This window comes from Rhinoderma darwinii, chromosome 13, assembly GCF_050947455.1.
Source record: "Rhinoderma darwinii isolate aRhiDar2 chromosome 13, aRhiDar2.hap1, whole genome shotgun sequence".
Lineage (NCBI taxonomy): Eukaryota > Metazoa > Chordata > Amphibia > Anura > Rhinodermatidae > Rhinoderma > Rhinoderma darwinii.
The window spans coordinates 53075273-53091368 of record NC_134699.1 but is presented as its reverse complement, the minus strand read 5'-3'; the positions used below and the strand labels follow the sequence as shown (position 1 = coordinate 53091368).

At 42.6% G+C, this 16096-nt stretch overlaps 1 long non-coding RNA gene across 1 annotated transcript in view; it reads right to left on the bottom strand.

Moving 5' to 3' along the window:
* Window positions 1–1328: 1328 nt before the first annotated feature.
* Window positions 1329–16096, bottom strand: part of LOC142665574 (uncharacterized) — a 63279-nt gene continuing 48511 nt past the window's right edge. Inside the window, exons 2-3 of the long non-coding RNA XR_012851523.1 lie at window positions 14003–14107; window positions 1329–1406 (exon numbers count right to left, since the gene is read on the bottom strand). This is a non-coding gene — a long non-coding RNA (uncharacterized LOC142665574). The remainder of the gene's footprint in view (window positions 1407–14002; window positions 14108–16096) is intronic.

The window sequence follows — 16096 nt, the reverse complement described above, 5'->3', positions numbered from 1 at the left end:
TTTTACTATGATTGTGTAAGTAAACTTAAAGTTCGGAATAGGTTGAAAGAGTATATTTGGAATTGTCTTGTATTGTATTGCTTACATAGCAAATCTCTGATGTAATGTCATTTGCTGAGTCACTCAATTTAGCTGTCGGAGCACCATGCATGGATGTACGGGTGTGATTCCAAATATTACAACATTTTGGGGAATTGCTGTGCATGCATTGTAATTTTTCAGTATAAGCTATGAAAACCTTTGAGGCCAGTTTTTGTAATGTATATATTATGTGATACTAAGCACTTTTCTCCTATTCTTTAATATAAAATTTTGCTTTGTTGCTGTTCTGCAGCTTCTGTGTATCCACTGTACATAGAAGCTGCATAACAACATTTTCAGTCAAATCCGTCAGTGAGCTGGACTGACGGCTTGGCTAACAGTGGCTCCTGTGTGCCTCTGATAGCTCATTTTACCCCTTGCATTATATACATGATATACTGTATTTTTTGGTATGAACTAGTCTATTGTATATCATATGCCAATGCAGATGTTTACTTTTTAATTCTGCTCCAGACCCCATCTCTGACCACTATAGGTGATGTTTACGTCCATGTCATCCATAGTGTCAAGTAGTGGTCATGTGATAGATATCACTATCAACGACACTCCATTGTGGCTGAAGAGATGGGACAGATGATACAGTCAATTACAACCACATTTCCACTGATGATTTCAGGGGCACAACTGTTGTGCCCACACTCTCACGTTGTTCACGTACAGCATCAAGTGGATATTTACTCCTGCAATGACATACATGTATTTAATTTTGTGGGTAAGCGGTATGAATATTAAAAAAAGTTTTATTACTTTACTATTTGAACGACCTTTAATTGTTTTCTTTTTATTTACCCCTGAATGACAGCGAGTATGCTTTTTTTTTTACAGCAGCCATAAAAGGGCCCTTATTTTACTATGCTGTATTATTATAGTGCCATAGAATAAGTCTTACTAGGGTGTCCAGTGTCGAACTAGAGCAGATGCGGAGTTGTCTGATGACAGCTAAGTTTTGACTCTAATGGCCGGGATTGGAAATTCCTCAGAAGTTTATCTTTATGATCGCTGCCGTCAAGAACCTGTATCATAATAACACATACCGTAGCGTAACAGTAGTATGCTAATACATAATACGTTTAAAATAAAGATAAAAAATAGTAATCCCTTAATGGGAATACAAACATTTAATAAAAAAGTAAACTATAAAGAAAAATATCTGCAAAAAATGAATGTTATTAAATTAACATAAAATAAAATTTGTTATACAGACATATAAAAAAAACAAAAAACATACACATTTTAGATTTCCCCATGACTGTTTTAAAATCCTGTTAAATTAATTCTTCAGGTTAGTGTGCACCGTGAATGGTCTAAAAAAAGAAAAAGAAAGAACACAATTATTTAGCATAAAATAGAATTGTTTTGTCTTTAAACACGTTTTATTGAACTCCGCAAGAAAAAATAAAATAGTGTATACAAATAAACCATTAGTCTACATTACATTTGCTGCTCCTGTGATCATTATATAATTGAAAGATAATCCACAGATGACAAGTCATTACAGAGTGATATTCAAAGAAGCAACAGTTCGTGGGGACCAAAAATTATCATCAGTGTGATCACTGCAGTATGTGAGTACACTCGCTAATATACATTCCGGTCCTCTGTCACGGCGATTCTGAGATTTTCATAGATTTCTTAAGCACTGCAGGGGGACCGGAAGTCTAGTTGCACAGTCTTCTTTGATGACGATACGACTCTTCGTCATGTGACCAGCCCCGCTGTACTCTATATTCAAGCAGTAGTAGTTGTACAGCAAGTTCATAGAGTACAGAGGGGTCAGTCTCGGGACGAAGAGTCGTATCGTCATCAGAGAAGACTGTGCAAATAGACTTCCGGACCTCGAGGCAGCGCTATAAAAATCTATGAAAATCTCAGAATCAGCGTGATGGGGGACCGGAATGTATATTAGCGAGTGTACTCACATACTGCAGTGACTACACTACTAATAATTTTTGATCCCCACATAATGCCTTTAAATAATAGCTAGATAGAGAAAATGACAATGTATAATCCCCCAATAACAGAAACTAGCAATATAACCTATCAATACTGGAAAAAAGTTGCAATCGTGGTCTTTGGGGGGAAAACCATTAAAGGTGAAGCACACCACAGATCCCATACTTTGGAAAATTTCTGAGGGCATGTCCTGCTTATACATACAATTTATTTTGCAAATGGGAGAGCTGTATTAACGACCTATCTTCATTGAGTTATTATGGGATGTTTCTACCGTTACCACCTCAGGGCAATGGCTTTTTTTTTTTTAAGCAAAAATAGAGATTCCTGAAAGAAAATATGGATGTGGTGGGACCTAACAGATTAATCGAGGAGGCATAGCAGACACACGTCTGGGGTTCGGGGTATTATCATCAGTACAGAATTGTTGTATGTACACCAACATGAAAATGCCCAAAGCCTGCCTAAGGCAGTTCACAGCAACGATATCTAGAAGGGGACAGCCTTCCGATTTTATGCAGATGGGGATGGGACAAGTAGTATTAGGGGAGATAACAGAGTTGTATCAATGATCTTTCCCCACCAGAGATACATACAGCAGATATTAGAGGTCTTCCACCCAGGCTTCCACCCAGTCACTAGCTGACGATTTCTTGCATTTTCTATTTAGCCTCCACAGCTAGTTGTAGGCAAAAATCAGACCTATAGCGCCCTGGGAGGTATAGATCTCAATCAAGGGATATTGAGAAATGTGGTAATCCACAGCAAGGAATTGCTATATAGCCAATTTCGGGGAGGAATTTATTTACCCTAATAGTTTGTTTCAAACTCATTCATTGGTCTGGAAAATATATATTGATGAAGTTTTTTGCATTTCGGGGGGCCCATTGGACACCTTTCTTGTCTTTCATGAATACATAAATAGCATATGGCCTGAGCTGCAGTGCACAGTACACAATGATGCCCTGAAAATAGTATTTTTGGACACAACTGTCATCAAGGATGACAATGGGTTTCTTTCCATAGATCTATTTGTTAAACCAAGGATAGAAACAATTTAGTACATTATAATAGTTGCCACCCTATTGCAACCAAAAAGTCTTTACTTATTTTGCAGTTCCAACGTATTGATCGCATTGTTACGATCAATGATACTAAAACAAGAAGTTTAAATGAAATTGAAAAGAAGTTTAGTGACAGAGGATATCCACAGAAGGTGTTAGAGAAATGCAGACATCCTAGAATGGTTAGACCCAAAATGAGCAATGTTAGAATTCCTTTTGTCCTTTCCTTTCATCCCTTTGTCTATAAAATGCACAAAATGATCCGTCAACGTTGACCAATTCTTCAGAAGAGTTATCCTACAGTAGAAGCTTTTAAACAACCTTTCTTACCTTTAATTAAACCAAAAAACCCAGCAAAAAAAAAAACCCTATCCCAAATGCGAGTGCGATGGCCCAATAATGAAATCTCATATGCAAACAAACACATATCAAACCTACAAAAAAACTGATGCAACAACAAAAAATAGAAAGAATGAAAAATTATTTATTAAATGAACACGATAAAAATCTGAATACAGAATAATAAAACAAGGAATCCAAAACCTACAGATAGAAACAGGACTGATCGCTGAGTGACACAAAGGATGCAAGTACCCATCAATGCATGGACTACATTAAGGTAAGACGATGAAAATATGTATACATGTGTGTAACAAACCAGATATGGATGTTTATGTTTAACACCTCTTATTAAATCGGCGTAATCATGGGGTAAGAACATCAAAAAGTCATAAAAATAAAAAAGGGACATAACATACGCATATTGTTGTTGGTAAAGATACCACAGAGAGCGTCGACCCCTACACCCTTTTCGTCACGAAAATGCCTTCATCTGGGGGTGGCGTTGGTAATGTACTGAAGATATTTAAATACACGCTAACCAATTACCATACAGCGTTCCCAGGTGGATTAAAAGACCAATAAATTTTTAAAAACCACTCACTGTTTGCGTATTGGTCGCAACTGCGTTGCCGGAAACTGTGGCCAGAACCCGGAAGTGATGACCATGAGGAGCCGAGACAGGAAACATGCCAGCGCGTCAGGCAGACGCGGTCACGTGAATCCGGAACATGACGCGTCATAGACGCCGGATCAGAGGCCGGTCACAATCCACCAATCAGGTGCGAAGCAGTGGTAAGAGGCGTGTAAACACAGTGGAAAGACGTGAATAGCGGCTAAAATATGTGATCGGATGTATATATATAAGCAAAGGTGAAATACAAATCACGTGACCATATGCTTGATACAAATAAATATATACAGTGAAGGAAATAAGTATTTGATCCCTTGCTGATTTTGTAAGTTTGCCCACTGTCAAAGATATGAACAGTCTAGAATTTTTAGGCTAGGTTAATTTTACCAGTGAGAGATAGATTATATTTAAAAAAAAAAGAAAATCACATTGTCAAAATTATATATATATTTATTTGCATTGTGCACAGAGAAATAAGTATTTGATCCCTTTGGCAAACAAGACTTAATACTTGGTGGCAAAACCCTTGTTGGCAAGTACAGCAGTCAGACGTTTTTTGCAGTTGATGATGAGGTTTGCACACATGTTAGATGGAATTTTGGCCCACTCCTCTTTGCAGATCATCTGTAAATCATTAAGATTTCGAGGCTGTCGCTTGGCAACTCGGATCTTCAGCTCCCTCCATAAGTTTTCGATGGGATTAAGGTCTGGAGACTGGCTAGGCCACTCCATGACCTTAATGTGCTTCTTTTTGAGCCACTCCTTTGTTGCCTTGGCTGTATGTTTCGGGTCATTGTCATGCTGGAAGACCCAGCCACGAGCCATTTTTAATGTCCTGGTGGAGGGAAGGAGGTTGTCACTCAGGATTTGACGGTACATGGCTCCATCCATTCTCCCATTGATGCGGTGAAGTAGTCCTGTGCCCTTAGCAGAGAAACACCTCCAAAACATAATGTTTCCACCTCCATGCTTGACAGTGGGGACGGTGTTCTTTGGGTCATAGGCAGCATTTCTCTTCCTCCAAACACGGCGAGTAGAGTTAATGCCAAAGAGCTCAATTTTAGTCTCATCTGACCACAGCACCTTCTCCCAATCACTCTCAGAATCATCCAGATGTTCATTTGCAAACTTCAGACGGGCCTGTACATGTGCCTTCTTGAGCAGGGAGACCTTGCGGGCACTGCAGGATTTTAATCCATTACGGCGTAATGTGTTACCAATGGTTTTCTTGGTGACTGTGGTCCCAGCTGCCTTGAGATCATTAACAAGTTCCCCCCGTGTAGTTTTCGGCTGAACTCTCACCTTCCTCAGGATCAAGGATACCCCACGAGGTGAGACTTTGCATGGAGCCCCAGATCGATGTCGATTGACAGTCATTTTGTATGTCTTCCCTTTTCTTACTATTGCACCAACAGTTGTCTCCTTCTCACCCAGCATCTTACTTATGGTTTTGTAGCCCATTCCAGCCTTGTGCAGGTCTATGATCTTGTCCCTGACATCCTTAGAAAGCTCTATGGTCTTGCCCATGTTGTAGAGGTTAGAGTCAGGCTGATTAATGGAGTCTGTGGACAGGAGTCTTTTATACAGGTGACCATATAAGACCGCTGTCTTTAATGCAGGCACCAAGTTGATTTGGAGCATGTAACTGGTCTGGAGGAGGCTGAACTCTTAATGGTTGGTAGGGGATCAAATACTTATTTCTCTGTGCACAATGCAAATAAATATATATAATTTTGACAATGTGATTTTCTGTTTTTTTTATATATAATCTATCTCTCACTAGTAAAATTAACCTAGCCTAAAAATTCTAGACTGTTCATGTCTTTGACAGTGGGCAAACTTACAAAATCAGCAAGGGATCAAATACTTATTTCCTTCACTGTATAATGAACACAAATTGATGCACCTGCACCGTCTTAGATCGCCTTAAGGTGGATTTACTTAATTTTTGCCTAGAGTTGCCCCAGATAAATAAGGTTTACACATACAATAAATAAAGATAAAGCACGCTATTCGTTATCCCTAAACCCATGACTTGAAGAATTAATTAACAGATTAAGTTACCTATGTCTAACTTGAAATCGTTCCTAAAAATACTATTACTCCCTCATAGAACAAGGACTTATTCAGTCACGTCAATGAATAAAAGAAAAAAAATATATGGCTGCCGAAATGCAGAGACTGTGTTTTATTAGTAAAACATTCCCTGCAGGCGACCATATTGGAAACAAACACTTTCTTCCTGTACTTCCTGTGACGTCAGTACAGCAGGATGTTTGTGTGATAGATTTTTACAGTCTCCGGGAAGTAATGGAGTACATCCCATCCCGCAGAGACCACGTGAGATGTATACAGAGCTTTATCTGAATATAGTATATAGTGTTGCTCTCCTACCTTATCTAGGCTGCCAGTAATATAAAAGTGCTGTCATTAATTTACCCAACCTATAAAGATAATGAAATGATACTCTAAAGTCTGGTTAACAGGGCAGATTTCTGCTCATAATGAGCGCCGACCGACAAGTTGATTGGCGCTCATAACAGGCTTTTAAGGGTAAGGCCCCATGGAGCGGCCCTGACACGGTCATGATGCGGCCAACAACAGCGCTGGCATCATGTTTGACGTGGATGTCAAATACCCTGTTAATGACCGTACATTATTGCAAGTAAAACGGAATTTAATCTGCAAAATCGTGAGGCCATAAAGGATGTATTAATTAATGGCTGCACGGTTTTGAAGATAAAGGGACGTTATACTCACATTAACGCACGGCCATTAACAGGGTGTTTTACATGGTGCCTGCGCGGTTGTTGGCCGCGGTTGTTAGCCGCGCCCCGACCGTGCCTTACCCTTACACGGGCCGATGCTTTCTGTATGGGGATGAACAATCATTTGTTAATATGATTGTTTGGTCCCCATCAGTTTACATCATTGTTAGCAGTACATCCCCTGTTTACAGTGCAGACAACTCGGCCTAGGTGCGTAGCGATCTACCGGAGTAATAAACCAAGGTCTCTCAGTTCAATGATTCTGTCCCTCTCCATGTGTGACAATTGGTGATAACTGGCACGTCCACGAACAGGAGGCATCGCACAATCATTCCACAGATTTTTGAGGTTCAATGTAGTTAAAAAAAATTGCTTTCAATCGGACTTATGTCCCCCCCCCCCACGGGCCACAGATTGGAGCTGGGTGCTTGAAAATGTTAAAATTTGCAGATCATAGCGACACCTGATGCTTTTTCGATTTGCATAACTTTACGGATTGTCCTTGGTGTTGCAATTTTAATGTTGAGGAGTGTAAATTTTTGTTTTACGATTCTGATAGAACCCTACAGTAAAATACTGAACTGGTATCAATGCTGTAGTATAAAAGGTAAATAAATACACCATGTACAGTATTCATCATGGTTATTCATTTATCATAAAATAATATGATATCATCTGAAGGATTCTATATTCTTATGGTAGTATTCTTCACTTCTATACTGTTGCAAAACCGAGTGAACTGATTATATGTATTCTTGGAATAAGGCTTGCCATCTGCTGAAGGTTGCTATTCTTGGCTCCTCAGCTTTCCTAAGCAAATCTTTTAGGAACCTTATGTTACCGTCTGCTGTGGAACAACATAACAACATCAAATTATAACTAATTCTGGACAGCCGATGGGGATCACGTGTACAACAAGGTATCTGAGCTCCGTTAGGAGCCTCCATCGCAGATTGTCATTTTTGCAGCATGCATAGCTATTTTGTCCGGCAAAATAACGGAAACCATGGGGAAAACCAGTGCAGGTCCGGGTGTCAGACCCGCACCAATGATATACTGATGACCTATCCAATGGATAGGTCATCAGTTGTGAGAATGTGGATAACCCCTTTAAAGTCTCTGGGTTCAGTCAGGTGGGGTTGGTTTTGTCATACAATGGGTCTGGCGCTTCCATATTTACCGTTATTCTGTTCCTCTGCCAAAATAGAATAATAGAGATTGTAGCACAGATGTGAACAGAGCTTAAGTTACACAATAGGTCATGATACCAATTCAGTACAATCCTGTGTCATCCAGTAAAAAAAAGTATACGTTAAACATATATGTTTTATTAACGAGGGAGTCTATAGGCGACGAATGGCTGATGTATGACATTGACAGGGTTCCTTCCCTTTTCCCTGTTATTTCACACCGAATAGCCACCTCTGTAAATTGGAAACTGAGGGCACGCGTGGAAAAAATATACCAGACAGACTTGTTGGTAAAGATCCTCCCTCAGTGAAGTAGGAAGTACAACTAAACTTTAATTACACAAAGAGGTTACAAAAAATCTTCTCTGTAGGAAGGTGGGACGTGCTTAAGCCCTATTGGCTCTATTCAGCTGTAATTTCATCTGTACACTCCTCTTGCATTCCAGGGGCGGTGTCTTCCATAGGCGTGTTCCTTATGCAGACTCTATCTTGTTACATACATTCAAGTTCTTTGTGTAATATACTGATATATATAAATATGTATGTAAGGATAATATTTTTGCAAACAATATACATGCTAATGATCCCTGACAACATCCACTACAGCCATCCAGTCAAAAAGATAGTATACGTTAAATGGTTATTTTTTAACATAAGAGTTTATAGACGAAGGATGGCATTTGCCAGAAGCATTCATCGGTGGTATTATTTTTTACATGTTTGTTTACCATATCGGATATATCGGTTTTATAGATAAGTTAAGAGAGGACATATTTGTTTGATTTCATTTTAACCATAAATACATTTGTATCCCCCTTCCGATGCTTAAATTATTGAAACTTAATCAGGATAAACCCACACAGATCAGCTGGTCCAGTGCCACCGTGCACTGGGAGTACATGCTGGAAGCAGTTGGCTCCGTCCATGGAATAGCGGCCGAGCTGCAGTACTGCAGCTCTGCTCCTATTCAAGTGAACAGGAGCAGACCTGCAGTTCTGCAGCACGGCTGCAATCCAACTGCTTCCGGCTCCACACATAGTATTATGTGCCATAACATCCGGTGCCCGCAGGCCACCGGAGCAGCTGATCGGTGCAGGTCCGGGTGTCAGACCCGCACCAATGATATACTGATGACCTATCCAATGGATAGGTCATCAGTTGTGAGAATGTGGATAACCCCTTTAAATAAAAAGGACACAATAACAAAATGGAAGGTGAAGTAATATTGGGATCCTACTTGATGACTAAACACTGTGAGTCATTTTACCTTTATATATTCCATTTAAATCTACTACAGGATGATTTAATTAAAATTATTTTTAAAATGTTAAAAATGAAAAAAATCATCTGTGAAATCTAATAAACAAATTCTTAAACCCTTCAACATTCTTGATGTCATGGAAAAAATTACTAATTAAAGAAAAGTTTTGATGATCAATTTTTTTTAGCGTATATTCAGTCTTATAAGCACATACTTTGTTTTTCCTATGTGGCTGTATTTTTAATTATATCTGACTAGCTGATGTCAAGAATAAGGAAAAGATGGATATAAAATCTTATAGGCTGCAAGCCAAGACAAAGTAGGTATTAAAGAAGTGCTTCAGCAAAAACATGTTTGCACATATAATGCTAACTCACCATCAATATTCTAGCAGTATCATTTGTTTCTTCTCAGCTCAGTTCTTATTATATGTTTCGAACCCTTTCATTTTGGGCAGCTGTGTCATGTGTTCATATTCTGACCTCCAACATAGACCATGCTCTCATGTGTAGACAGGAGGTCAGTCTCCACAAATAGATGACTTCCTGTGAACTACTGGAGTACATTATCACCAATCAGATTCCTCCTGGGAGCTCTGAGACACCTCCCTCCCAGCCCCCCCCATTGTTTCTCGGTAGGTCCCTCGAAGCATATAGTGGTACTGAAGAGATCATTTCTGCCCTATCTAAGGGAACAGGAGCGCAGTGATATAATAAGTGAGTCTATACAATGATTAGCTGCAGAGTTATAAAACTCCCCTGACTCACACTGACTGTCTATACTATCTGTGTGTGCTGTGTGCAGCGAGTGCATGGTATTTCTAGGAGATGCTGCTCCTCACTACATCCGACTTGTAAGGGCTGAAGAGAAACCTATCACAAGCAGAAAGCAGAGGAGACAGGCTAAATATACATTGAAATACACTGAGACTTTGCAGTGTGAATACAGAAGTTCTATGTCACTGATGTATCAATAGAAGGGCGCAGGGAGAACAGTGTGAAGCTGCATCACAGAGTGGGAATACACTGAGAATCTGCAGTGTGAGTACGGACGTTCTATGTCAGTGATCTATCACTTGGTGCACTCAGATCGGAGCAAGCAAAGTGTACCAGAGGCTTCATGGGAAATGTAGGCTACCTTAGGGCAACCATATCATAGCTGAAGGAGGAACGAAGATGGCAGAAAACCTATTAATAGCACATCAACTAAAACAGGTATATGCACGGCATACATAAGAGCCTTTACATTATTATTATTATTATTATTATTATTATTATTAATAATAATAATAATAATAGCCTGCACTATATAGGCAAAAAAAATAATTGCTGGAGTGCTTCTTTAATGCTTTTCTAAACGAGAAAAGCAAACCAGAACAACAAAGTGCACATTGTGCATGAACCAGTGGGAGAACAAGAGGTGGTTAAATATGCTGACCTGGTAAAGTTATGCTAGGTGCACAACATCCAATAGAGCAGATGTCTCAAGCAAGTGGCCCACGGGCCGCATGCTGCCCCTGGGGCTGTCATCTGCGGCCCGCGGGAAACAGAGCCGCTAGTGCAGACTCTGCTCCGGGACTCTGGAATTCCCTGACATCGCTCTCCACATATAGACAGCGATGTCTGGGGTTTCCCCAGAGCCAGAGTCCCGTTCAGAGCGCTAGTATAGGCTCTGCTCCAGGACTCTGTGGAATTCCCTGACATCGTTGTCCATATATGGACAGTGTGTCAGGGTCTTCCCCAGAGCGGAGTCCCGGGCAGAGTGCTAGTATCGGCTCTGCTCCGGGACTCTGTGGAATTCCCTGACATTGCTGTCCATATATGGACAGTGTGTCAGGGTCTTCCCCAGAGCGGAGTCCCGGGCAGAGCGCTAGTATCGGCTCTGCTCCGGGACTCTGTGGAATTCCCTGACATCGCTGTCCATATATGGACAGCGATGTCTGGGGTTTCCCCAGAGTCGGAGTCCCGTGCAGAGCGCTAGTATAGGCTCTGCTCCGGGACTCTGTGGAATTCCCTGACATCGTTGTCCATATATAGACAGTGTGTCAGGGTCTTCCCCAGAGCGGAGTCCCGGGCAGAGCGCTAGTATCGGCTCTGCTCCGGGACTCTGTGGAATTTCCTGACATCGCTGTCCATATATGGGCAGTGTGTCAGGGTCTTCCCCAGATCGGAGTCCCGGGCAGAGCGCTAGTATCGGCTCTGCTCCGGGACTCTGTGGAATTCCCTGACATCGGTGTCTATGTATGGACACACGATGTCTGGGGCTTTTCCAGAGCCAGAGTCTCGGGCAGAGCGCTAGTATAGGCTCTGCTCGAGGACTCTGTGGAATCTTCTGACATCGCTGTCTACATATGGACAGCGATGTCTGGGGCTTCCCCAGAGCTGGAGTCCCGGGCCGAGCTCTAGTATAGGCTCTGCTCTGGGACTCTGGGGAAGCCTTTGACATCACTGTCCATACATCGACAGTGATGTCAGGGGCTTCCTCAGAGCAGGAGTCCCAGTGATGTCAGGAGCGCTCTGCCCGGGACTTCAGCTCTGGGGAAGCCCCTGACATCAGTGTTCATATATGACTGATGTATGACATCCACTACAGGCAGAGTGCTAGAAGCGGCTCTGCTCCGGGACTCCAGCTCTGGGGAAGCCCCTGACATCAGTGTTCATATATGGACACTGATGTTAATGGCTTCCACAGAGTTCCGGCGCAGAGCATATACTAGTGCTCTGCTCCGGGACTCCAGCTCTGGGGTTGCCCCTGATATCAAATTTCAGTCCAGGAGGATCCCCTGACGTCACTGTGTATGGACAGTGACGTCAGGGGCTCCAACAGTAGAGGAATCCCCAGCCAAAGCGTCGGCAACGCTCTGGCTGTGGATTCCACTCCTAGAGGGAGCCCCAATGGAGCTATCTACTTGGGGTGTGTGTGGCATTATCTGCAGAGGGCACTGTGGCAGCATCTGCGGAGGGCACTGTGGCAGCATCTGCGGAGGGCACTGTGGCAGCATCTGCGTAGGGCACTGTGGCAGCATCTACGGAGGGCACTGTGGCAGCATCTACGGAGGGCACTGTGGCAGCATCTACAGAGGGCACTGTGGCAGCATCTACGGAGGGCACTGTGGCAGCATCTACGGAGGGCACTGTGGCAGCATCTACAGAGGGCACCGTGGCAGCATTTACAGAGGGCACTGGGGCAGCACCTACAGAGGGCACCGTGGCAGCATCTACAGAGGGCACCGTGGCATTATCTAAGGGTGTGTTGCATTATCTACAGAGGGCACTGTTGCATTTTCTACAGAGGGCACTGTGGCGACATCTACATAGGGCACTGTGGCGACATCTACATAGGGCACTGTGGCGACATCTACATAGGGCACTGTGGCGACATCTACAGAGGGCACCGTGGCAGCATTTACAGAGGGCACTGGGGCAGCACCTACAGAGGGCACCGTGGCAGCATCTACAGAGGGCACCGTGGCATTATCTAAGGGTGTGTTGCATTATCTACAGAGGGCACTGTTGCATTTTCTACAGAGGGCACTGTGGCGACATCTACAGAGGGCACTGTGGCGACATCTACATAGGGCACTGTGGCGACATCTACATAGGGCACTGTGGCGACATCTACATAGGGCACTGTGGCGACATCTACATAGGGCACTGTGGCGACATCTACAGAGGGCACTGTGGCGACATCTACAGAGGGCACTGTGGCGACATCTACAGAGGGCACTGTGGCGACATCTACAGAGGGCACTGTGGCGACATCTACAGATGGCACTGTGGCGACATCTACAGAGGGCACTGTGGCGACATCTACAGAGGGCACTGTGGCGACATCTACAGAGGGCACTGTGGCGACATCAACAGAGGGCACTGTGGCGACATCTACAGAGGGCACTGTGGCGACATCTACAGAGGGCACTGTGGCGACATCTACAGAGGGCACTGTGGCAACATCTACAGAGGGCACATCTTGACATGTGTGTCTGCCAAACACTGCTAACTGAGCCGCCGGACTGCATTTAGCGACACTTAAACTGGAATACTAGATTGTTGAAATAAGCACGTGGAGAAATATCTCAAATTTTAAACCTAGCGGTATTATTATAGTAATGTAGTATTATTATTATAGTAATATAGTGTTATAGTAGATCAAATAACTAATGTATAAAATTTGAAAGTAATGCGGCCCGTCAACTTCCCATTTTTTCTATATGTGGCCCACTTACCCGGCCGAGTTGGAGACCCCTGCAATAGAGCGTGATCCAGAGAAATGGAAGAATTGATAAGGTTGCAGCACGGGGTCCGATCCGAGACCAAATACAGCCCGGATATGTAATAGTGGTAAAGAGAGAAAAAAACTGAATATTCTAGGGTGCAACAGTGAAATAATCACTCCGTCACCATATGACATCAAATGATGTCCAAAAATTATTTGCACAATTAAAACTACGCGTTTCAAGGCTGTATCGGCCTCTTCATCAGGTTAAGGAACAAATTGTTACATAACCTGATTTTTAGACATCATTGGACTTCGCTCCTAACCGATGTCGTGTCTCCCTGGAAGGGCAGGGACAAGATAGTTGGGCAGAAGTTCTGTCTGAAGCCAAGGGGGAGACAATAAGTGTGCAGGGGCGCAACATATATAAAATCATTGCACTGAAGCTACTGCCTTTACACAGCAGAGTCCCTCACCAAGTTACAATGCTGGCTGCTACATCTCGATCCAGCCGGGTCTACGATCTTCCGCCACCGCGTCACACCTGGATGAAGTCTCCGCCTTCTCTTCACATGTGGCCCCTGCAAAGGCACCAGACCAGATAACAAAATTAATTAAGACCACTAAATTAATTCAGACCCCAGACCAGACCCCTAAATACAGACCCTCGACCAGACCCCCAAATTATAGACCCTAGACCAGACCTCTACATTAATTTAGACCCCCAACCAGACCCCTAAATTAGTTCAGACCTCCGACCACACTGTAAAATTAATTTAAACCTCAGACAGACACCAAAATAAATACAGACCTCAGACCAGACCGCTAAATAAAGACAGACACCCAACCAGACCCCCTAAATAAAGATCTCAGACCAGACTCCTACATTCATTAAGATACCGACTAGACACCTAAATAAATTAAGACCACAGACCAGACCCCTAAATAAATATGCACCCCAGATCAGACCCCTAAATAAATACAGAGCCCCAACCAGGCCTCCTAAATACTGACCCTAAACCATACCCCTATATTAAACTTAGATCCCCAGACGGCTAAATAAATTTAGAATTCCAACCTGACCCCTAGATTAATTTAAACCCCCAATGAGATTACCCCTGAATTAATTTACACCTTAGACCAGACTCCCCAAAAGTATTTAGATCTCAGACCAGACCCCCTCTGCACTAATTGCTCCTGGGTCTTCTTGCCTCCACTTACTGCCAGGCGCCTCTTCTCGTCTGGACGTTTCTTCCCTTCTGGCGCATCATGATTCTGACACAGGAGCCCTGCCTTATAAGTTCCTGATGTCAGTACATCGTGTGCGGTGGCGCATTCAATGCATTACACAACGTCCTGATTCTGGCCAGCATCATGGCCTTGGAAACAAGGCCCCAGCAATAGTTAGTTTGCACTATAATGGTTATGTTCCTTTCTCCAAACTTACTACATTACCTTTGGATATAATTTTGATCAGTGGCAGACGGACCCTTTTTTTATATTTGTGGCTGGGCCCCATACGGCAGTACTATGGTACTGCCCCGATGGTGGCCCTGGACACCTGCAGTGTATGGGGCAGGATCAGCTCATGTGTGAGGTTATACGTATGTATGTATATACAGGGTGGGCCATTTATATGGATACACCTAAATAAAATGGGAATGGTTGGTGATATTAACTTCCTGTTTGTGGCACATTAGTATATGGGAGGGGGGAACTTTTCAAGCTGGGTGTTGACCATGGCGGCCATTTTGAAGTCAGCCATTTTGTATCCAACTTTAGTTTTTTTAATGGGAAGATGGTCATGTGACACATCAAACTTATCGAGAATTTCACAAGAAAAACAAAAGTGTGCTTAGTTTTAACGTTACTTTATTCTTTCATGAGTTATTTACAAGTTTCTGACCACTTATAAAATGTGTTCAAAGTGCTGCCCATTGTTTTGGATTGTCAACGCAACCCTCTTCTCCCACTCTTCACACACTGATAGCAACACCACAGAAGAAATGCTAGCACAGGCTTCCAGTATCCATAGTTTCAGTTGCTGCACATCTCGTATCTTCACAGCATAGACAATTGCCTTCAGATGACCCCAAAGATAAAAGTCTAATGGGGTCAGATTGGGAGACCTAGGGAGCCATTCAACTGGCCCACAACGACCAATCCACTTTCCAGGAAACTGTTCATCTAGGAATGCTCGGACCTGACACCCATAATGACATAAATAACTCATGAAAGAATAAAGTAATGTTAAAACCAAGCACACCATTGTTTTTCTTGTGAAATTATCGATAAGTTTGATGTGTCACATGACCCTCTTCCCATTGAAAAAACTAAAGTTGGATACAAAATGTCCGACTTCAAAATGGCCGCCATGGTCAACACCCAGCTTGAAAAGTTTCCCTCCTCCCATATACTAATGTGCCACAAACAAGAAGTTAATATCACCAACCATTCCCATTTTATTTAGGTGTATCCATATAAATGGCCCACCCTGTATATATATTTTATATATATATACATATATATATATATATATATATATATATATATACACACAGGTATTAGGA